This window comes from Rissa tridactyla, chromosome 4 (genome assembly GCF_028500815.1).
Source record: "Rissa tridactyla isolate bRisTri1 chromosome 4, bRisTri1.patW.cur.20221130, whole genome shotgun sequence".
Taxonomy (NCBI): domain Eukaryota; kingdom Metazoa; phylum Chordata; class Aves; order Charadriiformes; family Laridae; genus Rissa; species Rissa tridactyla.
This window is the reverse complement of record NC_071469.1, coordinates 21,467,092-21,480,355: the sequence shown is the minus strand read 5'-3', so window position 1 is coordinate 21,480,355 and position 13,264 is coordinate 21,467,092. Positions and strand designations below refer to the sequence as shown.

Here is a 13,264-nt window from a genome sequence, read left to right as displayed (position 1 = left end):
ATGGTTTTCAACTAAAAGAGGCTATATTTAGATTAGATATCAGGAAGAAATTTTTCACTATGAGGGAGGTGAGCCACTGGAACAGGTTTCCCAGAGAAGCTGTGGATGCCCCATCCCTGGCAGTGTTCAAAGCCAGGCTGGATGGGGCTTTGGTCAGCCTGGTCTAGTGGGAGGTGTCCCTGCCCTGGCAGGGGGTTGGAATTAGATGATCTTTAAGGTCCCTTCCAACATAAACTATTCTCTGATCCTATGGTAAGTTGCGGTCACTGGTCAGGAAGAGCTCAAGACGGGACCTGGTTAGTTTGTAGTCCCTCAGAGGGGCCAGCAGATATGTGCCTCTTGTTTAGGGGAGAAGGGAAGAAGGGTTGTTTTGCCAGTTTACTGCAAGCAACACCCAGTCAGAACTGTGGAATCTAACTGTGCTCAGCTTGACTTCTGAGAGCTGCAAGATCTTTCTCCTCTTCAGCAAGTCACTTCTGGTATGACCAGGATCCACATTACCTCCTCAACCAGAGTAAAAGGAGGAGTCTGTCCCAGCAGAGCTTAAGGAGGGAAGCAAAGCAGAACCAGAGTGACAGCTGCCCAGGTGGCCAACCAAAATGAGCCTACCGGTCTGGCTGGGGCAGAGAAGATAAAGACATGAAGACAGTCAGCCACATGCTAAGCAGCTGCAGTCTGTCTAGTTTGGGGATCAGCTCCACCTACTGGAGCTGCTTTTCAGAAGATGACATCTCCTGAAAAACAGGCTGCGTAACAGGACAAAAAGCTGCTTCTACGAAAATAGTTTATTGACCTGATGGGAAAGGTAAGGCCATCTTTAACTGACAAGGATGAGGATCAATATAACACAGAGGCTCTACGTACTCTCTAATGTTGAAGGCTGTGGAAACTGGGGAAGTTTCTCATCTCTTCTTCACTTACCAAAGAGAGAAGAAAAATCCCAATTTCCCAGTGCACTGGTACGTCAGCCCCAGAATGATGTTTGTTTTTTGAAGCAGGGTAGGTAGAAATAAAGGACAAAAGGAGAAGCATGTAAGACACCTCCAAATCCCCCATATTTAAGAGATGCATTGGAAAGCCAAGAAAGCAAACAAGGAAAAAGCATGACCTCTGCTTTGTTTCGATAAATAAGAACTTGACTAGGTCAACATAGGTTTTAACATCCGAATTAAAGAATGGGAACGACTTCTTCAAGAATGGGATTAAACAAATGATCTTGTCAGCATGGAAAAGTGGGGGAAAGGGCAGAACAGAATGTGGTTGTAACATACCCAAAATTAAATATTTATTAAAGAACCCTGCAAACAAGAACGAAATCGCTAATTGCACCTGCAGTGATAACACCCATCGCTTCCCGCAAATCTCATCCCTTCTTCTGATTCTGCAAACTTCTGGAGACTCACAAACCTTATGTTTCACCCCATGCGTGGAAGAAATGGGATGATAAAGTGGGAAGAAGTCCTTTTTTGTGTGCTACTGGTCACCTGCAAAACTGAAGTAGTCTCTTCATTTCAACACCTTTGTCTCTCCCTCTCTCCTTTTGTTTTGTCTATTTAGCTTTGGGGCTTGGTGGGTGGCTGCTTGGGTGTTGTGGGTTAGTTTGTTTGTTGTGGTTTTTTTTGTTTGTTTGGGGTTTTTTGTAACTTATATTTGGTATTTTACTTAAATCTTCCGCTTTTGAGAGACGCTGACTGGGTGGGAATCTTGGCTTACATTCTAATATAAATGTTTTAAGAGTTCTGGGTTTCAGAGAAATTTTAAAAATGTAACGTGAATCCCTGAAAGGCTTAAAAGAAAAGGGCAAAAGGCAAGTTATATAAAGTCATTTTAAATCCCCATTTTTAAGCAGATCTTCTTTAGGGAGAAGAACCGTTTCATGCATGAGCTGCACTGCCTGGGGCAGTGGGACAAACCCATCGTCTGGGTTCAGTAAGACTGGAACAGCCACACAGTGTGTTTTCAGGCTGTTAGCAAGATTCACAGTCTGTCTCCATGAGGAATCAAAAAAATAATCTTCGCTTTGTCCCTATCAAGAACTTTCTCATGCAAGCAGGTCTTGAGTAAGGGCTGCGAAAGAGTTTCAGGATCTAGCTACATGTGTGTGTGTGCATGTGTATGTGTATAAAACCAGATATACACACAGATATATAGATATATTTGCATGCGTGTGCATGTAAGTGCGTATGTGTGTGTTTCGAATATGTTTTCAGAAATCCTGTTTCCTGTTGGAAGATGCAAAGACACGACTAACCCACCCATGGACAAATCAGTTACATATTCTTTACTTCTCAAGCCAAATTTTCCTGGTGATATATAATGAGATTTTACATACTTTGTGCCTCATTGACTAATTAGATCAATGCAGGCTACTCCCCCCTGTCCCTCCCTTTTTGTAGTAGGGACTTTCATCGCCTGTAGCTACACAAGTGTGGTTGCTTTTGCCAAATACTTGGAGATACTGCTAATGGCTTCATTTGAACTCTGCATTGCTGCATATTAGTACGGAGGGTGGGGGGGTTGTGTATTTTAATCCATATTGCGATTTGCTTTGATGTTGTTTGTAACGAGGAATACGTTTTTATTTATACATATCAGAGTTGTTACAGGAATTTGTGCTTCCCAAAGGATTAGATTTCCACTATCAAACAAACACAGTGTATACTTAGAAGAAGGGGGAGGCTAACCAGAGGTCAATTTTCCACTCACAAGCTACAGCGCTGAGCCTCTTTCACAGTTCTTTCCATCCACGGATCCAAACACTTTGTACAGAAAGCTATCAGTTATCCCCACCTTGCCTGCAAGGAAACCGAGTCAGGACGTTGCCACACACTGCTGTAGGTCACAGGGATGGTTAATGCAGCATTAGAAGAGTCACAGGACCCACTGCGGCCTCCGGATTGACACTGCCACCCACACATTTTGAAAAAACACACAGGAACTACCAGAAATAAGGATCCATAATTTTCACATCCCTGACAGGCAGTGCATAAGAGGCCAGAAAGAACAAAGTTGAGGGGAAGGCTTGGCTGAAGACATTCTTTAAAAGGAATACAAAAAATTTAAGCAGGGGAGTATGTATGGCTCCTGTTACTCCTCCGGCTTCCAAACGCTGAGACCACAAACTACTGCACTACTTTTTTCTCCCTTCAGAAGCTCGAAGTCCATGTACAAATTACTACAGACTCTTGAAATTAGGCATTTATGCCAGAGGCAAGACTGAAAGTACACGTCTACAATACAGAAAAATGATATCTCAATGCTAATTTCCAAGGTCAAGTACTTAGTACCCAAGATGGAGATGACTGTTCTGGGGAACAAAAAAAAGCATCATTAAATGGAGTTTCTGGCAGAGCTCACTTCCATGTAAATTAAAGCCTAACTGAGTACTAGGTCTTACTGGACTTACGGAAGCCTGGAAAACAAATCTGACATGCCAAAGTGAGTTTTGCCTCCCAGTGGTCATTTTGTGAGTGCTGAAGGGGCTTTTATCATTTCAGTTTCACAAATTCCTCTTAGCCTCTTTTCAACATTTAATTTTAGCATGAGGATCTTTTAAAATTACAAAATCTGACCACTTGCAACGGGAGAGCTTTTCAGAGTACTTTGTGGGCTCTCCGGAGCTTCTTTTTCAGAATGAAACTTCTGCTTGGGGTACCTCTTTGTCTCTTCCTATTTATTGAATGCTTTGTTTTGACTGATTTAATGGTTTATGATCATTATAGTACTCTGGTGGAAAGAAATTACGAGGGTGAAAGTGGAGGGGGAAGGAGAGTGACAGTGTTACAACACTCCAGATCTCGTAGAAAAGGCTCTTTTGCAGACCTTTCAGCATCTTCTGGAAACAGATTCACTGCAGAACTGCAGAAGGAAGAGGGTTTACAGTTAATATATGGAGAACCTGGATGGTTCTGGCTGCCAGAACTGCACTCGTCACTCACGGGTATGTGAGAAATCTGGAGTTTTTCTCTGACCCAGCAAGGGGCCCATATTCTAAGCGCTCTTTACACACTAAGAAAGCTGCTGCAATTGCTCAATTTATTTAAGGAATGCAAACTCCATCTGAATAAAAGCTCCCAGTACTGCTGCTGGACAGGACTAAACCGTATCATTCTCCTATGACTCAGATGACCAAGATGAGGTGGCACTGCACCTCACCGGAGGGGATAAGGACAAACGGACACCCATCCAGCCTGGCGTGCCTGCCACTGGGATACCCCCAGCTGACCACATAGGGTCTTACTTGCTACAGAGAATGAATTAAAGCCATGTCCGAGCCTTAGTTCCCAGTTCACAGACAGAAAGGATGACAAACCGGCTCACAAGGATGCTGCAGAGAACCCTGTGTGTCAGCAGAGGTAAAGACTCATGGAGGACCTCTCCCCTGATTTTATTAAACGAGGTTGAAAACCAGAGAGAGTAATCTAAACAGACCAAAAAAATTAATTTTCTACTCCTAGTTACTGGGTTGACATAGAAGAACAACATTTATAACAACCATTCTGTGTGTCTATTGGAAATGTATGCTTTTTTTAAGCCTGAGGACATGGGAGGAGGCAGCCAGTGTAACTACAAAAATATCAGTTTCCTGTTTAAATTTGGGACCATATTTAGACTTGATGCCTTATCGTTCGAGAGGTTTCTCTGGACAGAGGGAAGGTTGGTTTGTTTGTTTGTATTAGGGATAAGGCGTTCTCCTGACTGGGGTCACAGTGTTTATAGTTGTCAATTCTATGCTGATTGTGAGTAAAAAGATCAATTAATTTAATCAAACACTGCCTGTGGTGAATTTATTCAGTACATCAAATCCCAATTCCTTTTTTAAAAAGAACTGGTCGTTTCCACACAAAAAGTATTTCAAAATTTGGGAACGCCTGGACTATGCAGCTGTTACATAGTAAACTATTAGACACTCAAAGGAAGTTCCTCTCAAAAAGGAAGCTGAAGATGGTTGGATCAGAAATAGGAGACTTCCCATGACCTTCCACTGCCTGTATCTTAATGATGATGTGTGAGTTCCAACTGTACATTCAACACAAGAGACTTTTACCTACCCCTTGACCGTGAACAGTTGGCACTGCCCACTCAGTTCTCTAAGGAACTGCCAAAACCAGTTGTAACAGGGTGAAAAAAACACTTGCAAAAATCTAGGGTGAAAACATTCACCCACTTATGTGGAAAGGTGAGAAGGTGACAAGCGACATGCCTTTGGCTTGCCTAGTACCCACCTCTCCAAACCAGAAGAAATGTGACAACTTAGTGAAATGAATTTAATTTCACTCTTTGCTGGGGTGTCTAATGGAGAAGCTGAAGTCTATTTACTTTAAAGCACCAAGGCTGAAAAAGGCAGTGGTTCTCAAGTTGATTCACCAATGCATTAGTTGCTGAAGGACTCAAAGAAGGGCAAACACCTGGATGGTATCAGAATAAATCGTTTGAGCCTCATGTGCTGACATAAACTTGTCAGATGTTAACACAGTATAGAGATGCATAGGGCCTCTTCACTCTATCTATGCATCTCCTCCAAATGCTTGTTTCAGTATGGAAAAAGTGGAAAAAAAAGCACATTCATAACAAGTTTAATTTGGAGAAAAAGAAATTATCTCAACTCTTCCAGCATTCATTCATAGCATAAGGTATCCCACTCCACTTTGGAGGCTGACATGTTTAAGAACTCAGTCTGTTACTCCAAAACCAAATTTTTTGTGTTTTATTATCAGTCTGTGGCAGCAAATTATCTTTGATCTCAGCCCATCTTCCCCCTCCCAAACCTCATTGGCAATCTTTTCTCTTTTGAGAATAATTTGCTATTTGTTTTCAACTTCTTTCACAAAATCTAAGCAAGCTGAGATATTCACCAACAAAATCAACTTTAACTGTCCTGAGCTACTGGGTGCCCTATTACAATCACAAATTCAAACTTTCAAAATCCAGGAAATGAATAATGAAGGCACAAACTGATGCAACCTTCACTTTGTTCTTAAAAATGTCCAGTAACAGCTGTCATTGATTTCCATACATTGTATCATGATCAACAGGTTACTGATAACTACGAAAATGAAAGAAAAAAAGGCCAATTATCTTGTAGATCCTTCCCATCTCAGAAGTAGAAGACAACAAAAAACACAGATGAGAAGTTCTTGACTACACAAGGGTGGCATCAAGTGCTGTGGAACCAATGCGATTCCTCCTTCCTGTGAACTATCTCCATAGCAAGAACAACCAGGTGACAGACAAGGTAGAACTGTCATGAGGGTGTTAGGCTCACACCAAAAGGAGATCCTGTTAATCTGTAAGCACTATACAAAGTCTCCAGACCTACATTCCATAATGCCATGAAAGTGAAATGTCAAAGACCAGGAGGAGAACATGTTCCTCTTGGTGCCTGTATGACCATGCCAGAAGCCGTTGATAAATCAAGACAAAAGGCAAATGCTTGTACCAAGAACAATTTTGACATTTGGTCTACTACTGAATCCTTAAAGGCAGATGCACAAGATCAGAACATTAAAACCATAAGACAAACCACAGGGAGGAAAGAGGAGAGGCCAAAGGAGAGGCAGTGGCACTCCACAAAGATGCCTTGAATCTCCCCATTTCCTGGCATCAGTAAGTTTGCATTTATGCATGATTTCACAAACCTTAAATTACTAAGGGTTCAACGAGCTGGAGAACACTAACCTTCCTCCACTGCAGGGGCACATGATACTGAAACATCCAACCCCAGGTCTTGCAGCAAGTCAGTACAAGTACAACCTACTTTTGTCCCCTGGGGATTTACTTTATGCTGGAAGATTTCCCCAGTACAGCTCTGCCAGAAACACCCACTAGCAGAGGAACATCTCATACCGAAGGAAGGAGTGCTGGTGCCCTCTGGGTGATGTAAGCATTCTGAGCAAATGGCCTTCCCAGCTCTAGCACAGGCTGAGGGGCAAGAACTCCTTCCGCACTCCTAACCCCCCCAACTCTTAGACCTGGCCTGAGTCCCAAACCTAACTGCCTCCAGGCAGCTCACTTAACTGAAACATGTCTCAGCTTAATCATCTGTAACATGAAGGGCAACGATGCTCCCTTCTTCATGCTCTTCAACTTTCTAGAAGTGGGTGGCGCAAAGTTCAATCCTCCTATCCTGAGATTGTAGGGGTTTGGGCTTTTTTTGTGTGTGTATGGTTGGACTCGATGATCTCAAAGGTCCTTTCCAACCATGAAGATTCTATGATTCCTCTAAAAGGACAGTACTCATGCTTCACTGCCTCACAGGATGCTCTTGAAAAGTCGCTGCAAAACACAGTATCTCCCTAGGGGAGTAAACCCAAGGCTGGACCTTATGAAGCCTCTGCTGGGCCATCAGAACGCAACCAGCCTTTAAAAACAAAAACAAACAACCCAGGAGTTTTGTAATTACTGCTCTGGAAGAATCTTCAGAACATCCTGATTCTGACCTCTGTCACCTCCCAGATTCCCCATGGAACCTGGCATTAGTTGCTCATTCTTCTTGTGCCCAATCTTTCTGAATGACCTTAGGCTGGGCCTTGCCATTTTAGCGTAGGAGTTCAGCAGGGCAAAGTACATCTCTTGTATCGGTTTGGACTAGAAAAATGGTATCTCTGAAGCACAGCACAGTCTTCAGGAGTAGCTTTCAATCTAAGCATAAATTCACAGACAAGAGATTTCCCAGCTGCAGTCATTTCTACACCAGCTGTCACAGGTCGTGACAAGTCAGGTGTCGAAAATTTGCTTAAGTTGACATTATTTTTGTGGGTGCTGCGCAAACAAACCCAAGCTATTCTCTTTTTAATGCTCATGACAAATATTTCACTTACACTTTAACAAAGACACGCATTTCTGTGCTTTCAATCCAGGTCCCGCTTCATGTTGCTACATGCAGGTAGTACCGGCTCTACATTCAGCTGCTGGCTGCAGCTTCTCTTTTAAGCATTTTTATTAATTTGATTTAATAATATGCTGCCCATTAATATTCTGTTCTGACAACAGACTTGGGTTATTGGATTATTTCCAGTGAGTATGAATGTGCACCAGCAAATCTAGTATTCAGAAACAGTTACAAATAAGAACAGGTAATATGTAGATTATTCTGTGCTGCTATATGACGGCACCATTAATCAGTGAGAAGCAGAGAACTATTTCTGCCAAAAAGAAACATAACTGCTTTGCCTTCCAAAGAAAACAGCAGCCCCCCCCCCCCCCCCCCCCCGCCCTTAAAATTACCAACTCATTAAATGGTTCATAGACTTCTATCTCAAAGCCATTTAAGAAAACAGGGTCCACTTAAATACACATTTCTCCATACTGAGCTCCCTCTCGTTGCACTGAAGAGGACTAATCAGCATGGCACAGGCAAAGTGCACAATACCAATATTGCCCCAAAGACACGCGGATCCCACTTCTATACAATGCTAAGACTACAAGGATCATATCTCAGGCTGGACAGCACGTTCCAGAGAATATTCTAGAGAATATTCCTTCCTAACTCCAGATCCTTATGACTCTGCGCATATACAGAAGGCACACCAAGTACCTATTAAGAAAGGATTTTCTGCATCATCACCTCAGCCCCACTGATGCAGTGTCATACCTCCAGATGTGGCCAAGCTGAATAGGTCTTCTCAGTTATACAAGAGAGACAGATATCTTCGGACTCCTACAGGCTGGAAACAGCTGGAGTCCTAAGCCATGAGAGTTAATAACAATTCTGCCTCATGAGGTTAGACTGAAGAACAGTAAAGCAAAGAGGAAAAAAAAGCAACATACAGAAGAATCCAGTAAAAGCAGTATTAAAGTAAAAGCAATTTTATTTATATCTTACTTCACCAGAAAAGGTAATTACGTAGCTATTATTGTTCACACATAGCACAGAATTTGGAAGAGACTTAAGCATCCATTGCTTCTGGGTTAGGAAAAACTCACATGACAAAAGCACAGAGAAACCTGAGGATGTGAAGTAGAAGACTGACTGTTTTTTCCTTCCTGGAAAGTTTCTTCTTGCCTTAAATCTACCAAAAACGCTTGATATTTTAACAAGAAAGACCCATAGCTAGAAGAAAAGTGCACTCTGTGCTCAGCACCCATTTTGCAAATTGTCGTATTTTCCTTTTCAACAGGATATACATCTATAATTTTTAAATATACATTTTTACATATATATATAAAAACACTATATATAAGAAGATCTTACTGATAAGTTAAAAAAGCACATGATCCAAAATTGCATATCATCATGAACTAGTGGGCAACATAATTAAAAATAAGCCAGTACGATATTCGATCTAAGAAAAATTGCACGTGTTTTTTTTTAGCTAAAAAGTAACTTTAAGTCAAGTGAAGAACTCGAAGGCAACTCAGATGAAAAACTGGCAAAATATAATCCGAGCAATTGCCTGTCTTTCTAAGCTAAGAGCTCTGCTCATGGAGATTTAAAGGTAAAACATCCCATGAAGCAAAGTCACTTCAAATTAAGAGGCAGGAAAAAATTTATTGCAAAAATATGAGCTAAGACGGGAATAGTAGCAGCCAGGTTTTAAAACTGTGAGTGGACAGTAGGTGACATCTACAAAGTGGCTTTAAATGTTGGACAAAAGTCACTGGAGGCATGACAAGACGAAAAGGAGCCCGATGTGTTCACACAATGGCTCACAAGAGGCTCCCGAGGGAAAGGGAAAAGGCAACAGCAATACCTACGCTAGCTGCAAAGGCAAAAGGACGGCAGGGGCCCATCGTAGGTGAAGTCCGTCACACAATAAAAGGTGACAAGGAAAACATACGGCGCCCCAGACAGAAACCAGCATGCAGCCAAAATGTAAAATGACAAGGATAATCAAGATGTCCCAATAGTCGGGATCAAGAGAAGGAAATGACCAACTTGAATACATTTCTCTATAAAGTTTGTTACTCGTGTCCAGCTATGAAAAATCCGGTTAAGAGTGACACTGACTGTCAGCTTTAAGTGAAGAAAATTACAATTTAGAAAACTACAAAGAAATTAAATATTATAGAATCTCTTCTCTCCTTAGCCTGCTTGGCAACCTCTTAAAATCTGCATTCCTGGGCTTGCTGCTGAAGAGTACATTTCTTTTTCTGCTTTCCCCCCCTTTTATTAGAAATATGAACAGCAACTTCATATTACTCCCCTATTTCCTGTCTGTTCGCCGCTGCTCTCATTTTTACATTAGCACTAATGCAAAAAACACTGCAAACCGTGCACAGGCTAAGCTTTAAAAAATTAAGGTGGGTATTTGTCAGCCTTTTAATTCCTCTGTTAAACAAACAAAAAACCACAACCCACACAACGAGGAATCCATCAGTAACGGAAAGAGCAATGCAAGGAATCTATGGACCCATTCTTTAAAAACTATGAACAGGGAAAAGAAGACTTGATGAAGAAGGCTGCCCTTGCTAGTTTTTTGAAGGCAGAAAGAAATGTGAAACAAAAGGTCTGAGGAGAAAATTGGAAGCAGCTTTCAAAATAACACCACACAAAACACCACTGTGTTAGGAGGGAAAAAGGGGAAGGGCGGGGGGGGGGGGAGAAAAAGGGAGAGAGAAAAAAAGAAAAAAAGGGGAAAATAAAAAGAAAAAAAAAAGGGAAAAAAGAGAAAAAAGCTAATCCAACAGTTTGAGTGCTAGGATCTTTAACATTACCAACTCACAAATCCATCAAACATTTTCCTCCCATCTACTATGCTTCTTTCTTTAATACCACAGTCCTCCTGAAAAGGGGAGGCAGAAGAAAAATGACTGCACTAAATTTGCATAACTGCACAACATGGGAGATTTATGAGCATTTTTTAACAGCCAAATCAGCCAAACAAATTGTCTGCAGAACTGCAACAGTAAGCTATTGGGGTTCTTACCGCCGGCAACATCACAAGTGTATTGAGAGAATCAAATCTTTTATTATAAAAATCAATCACAATTCCCATTCTCTTCCTCAATCCCTAAATAAAAACCCCAAAACCTGAGTGCTGCTAATTTAGCCTTCTCACTGAAGAATGACTGCCAGATAAAAAGGGAGCCGACAGCTGGCCCCGAGCCAGAAAGAAAGCTTTCAGGCACAAAAATTGCCGAGAACAATGTTTGTTCTTCGCTCAGAAATATTTTTACATGCAACTCTGTACAGACAAGACAGGCATATCTGGCGACACGGCTACGAATACGCATTTATGATGGAGGATACCGCCTTTTAAAAGGAGAAATAAATTAGAGAGTAACGCCTTTTTATGCAAGCTGCAAGGAGAAGAATTCCTAGAGCAATTCAATTCAGCACAAGGAACAAGGTTTCTTTCAAAAAGTCACCCTTTAACTGGGAAGGGCGCTTCTTTGCAGGGAGCCTGAACTGAGAAATACGCAGCTCCTTGCTTTCTATTTATAGTCATTCAGGCAGTGAATAGTCTCATTCCAAATGCCACAAGGCATACTCACAACCTTTTATTCCAGAGACCTGATTTGTGTTTCATTTCAAAAAGTCCAGCCCGATGAAAAAAAAAAAAAAAAAGAAAAAAAAAAAAAAAGGCGGGGGAGGGAGGGAGAGAGAGAAACGGCAACGTAACACGCAACAGAAACACTTTTTTTTTTCCCAACTTTTCCTTTATGAAGCTGGTGCTGGAGAGTGTGGAAAAGAAGGGGATTTTTTAGAAACTTCCCTATGGGAAGGAGAAAAGCGTGAAGCTTTGGAAGCGCATGCATTTTTATTCATTAACGTTGAATACCAGTTGCCCTGCAATTTAAGCAAGTCTGGGGGACAGAGGAAAAGGAGCGAGGGGTGAGAGCATTTCAATTACTTGGCTTTGAAGGACCCTTCTGAATGAGAAAGAGACAGAAAACACTTGTCAAATGCAAGTTCAAGTGAAAGCCACTTCTGCCAATGAAGTGTGCAGATGGCTGTGGGGGTTCCACTGAACCCTAACTGGGCCTCTATTATGTCTTTATTGCTCACAAAAAGGCAAGGGTCACCTTCAGTTTAGAATAAGTTAGCATCCTTTCCCACAGAATGACTCTGGTCAATCAAGCCAAGCAAAGGAAGTCTTCCTTTGAGTGACTGCTATCCCATCAGCGCACTGAAGAATTTTTAGAAAGGCTAAATAGACACAAAAACCTTTGGTCTCATCTACACCACTGACATTTACCAGAAAAAATTCCCACCGTTGCAGGCAATCTTGGGAGAAGTCGGGTAGGCTGGTGGTGGCTGTCATGTATGTCTGTTAGATTTCTTTCTCGTTAGGGCCACATGACACGAGTCTAAAAATGGTACTGACAGCTTTCAAAATTTCACTAATAAGACGTGGCACGAAAAACAAGTTCTACACCTCTATTTTTAGGGTGTGTTCTTCAGAATCACAGGAACCCCACCAGACCAGCCCATCACATAATGTCTTCTGTTTCTAACAGCATCCAGGTCAGCATGTTTCACAACCAAAGGTTGCAGAAATTTCTGCTGATGGGCATGTGTGGTACCACCACCTGAACCTCCTGGCGTTGCCCAAGATAATCCAGCTGATGCTTTCCAACTTTCTCTTCTTGTGGTGCTGTGAAATGCCATCACTGATGCAGAAGCCTTAAAAAAGCCAGCAAAGTTGAAATAGAAGGCCACTAGAATTTGTGTTTGTGGCACAAAACTCTGTATTCTTCATTTGAAAAGCTCACACCTAAGATCACTAAACACCAAGAAGGGTGTGGTGTCCTCCCCAGTGGGTTCAAAGGATTTCATAAACGGAGGAGAGTTCCAGAACTGAAAGGTCAAGTATCTCCAATACTTTCCTTCCCAAACAGCAATAGGAAAATAAGAGCAGGGGAAGGGCTTTCCCAGAGAAAAGTTAGTTCCCAAACTATGGTGACAAATCAGCCTACCTGATAGGGTACACTGTGCATGCTGACATCAGAGAAACAAGTCTCTCTCAACACTTCTATAAGACAATATTCCTGGGATCACAACTTGGCAGCACAAATCACCTTCCCCCTAGGTCAGAGGTAAGCTGTACGGCAAAGCTCAGGTTTATTTTGGAAGAGAACAGGAGAAAGTAGGAAAACAAAAGCAAAAAGGGGAACAGCATTTAAAGAAAATCCCTTATAGCTGTTGGCAAACAATATAGCAAGTAACTTCGAGAAGGTTACTAAGTTAAAAACTCTCTTAACTATCCTACCCGCTAGTCTGACAAAGCTACGCCAATTTCCATAGAAGCCACCTTTTTCCCAGCAACTGGGAAAAGACATATATATTCTGCACCAGAAAAGACATCAGGTTCTCATAAAG

General features: G+C 41.8%; 1 protein-coding gene across 2 annotated transcripts in view; it reads right to left on the bottom strand.

Annotated features, from left to right (window-relative positions):
• The window catches only part of LRP5 (LDL receptor related protein 5), a 164,473-nt gene that overhangs the window by 64,621 nt on the left and 86,588 nt on the right, over nucleotides 1-13,264 (bottom strand). The gene's annotated exons all lie outside the window — the stretch shown is intronic.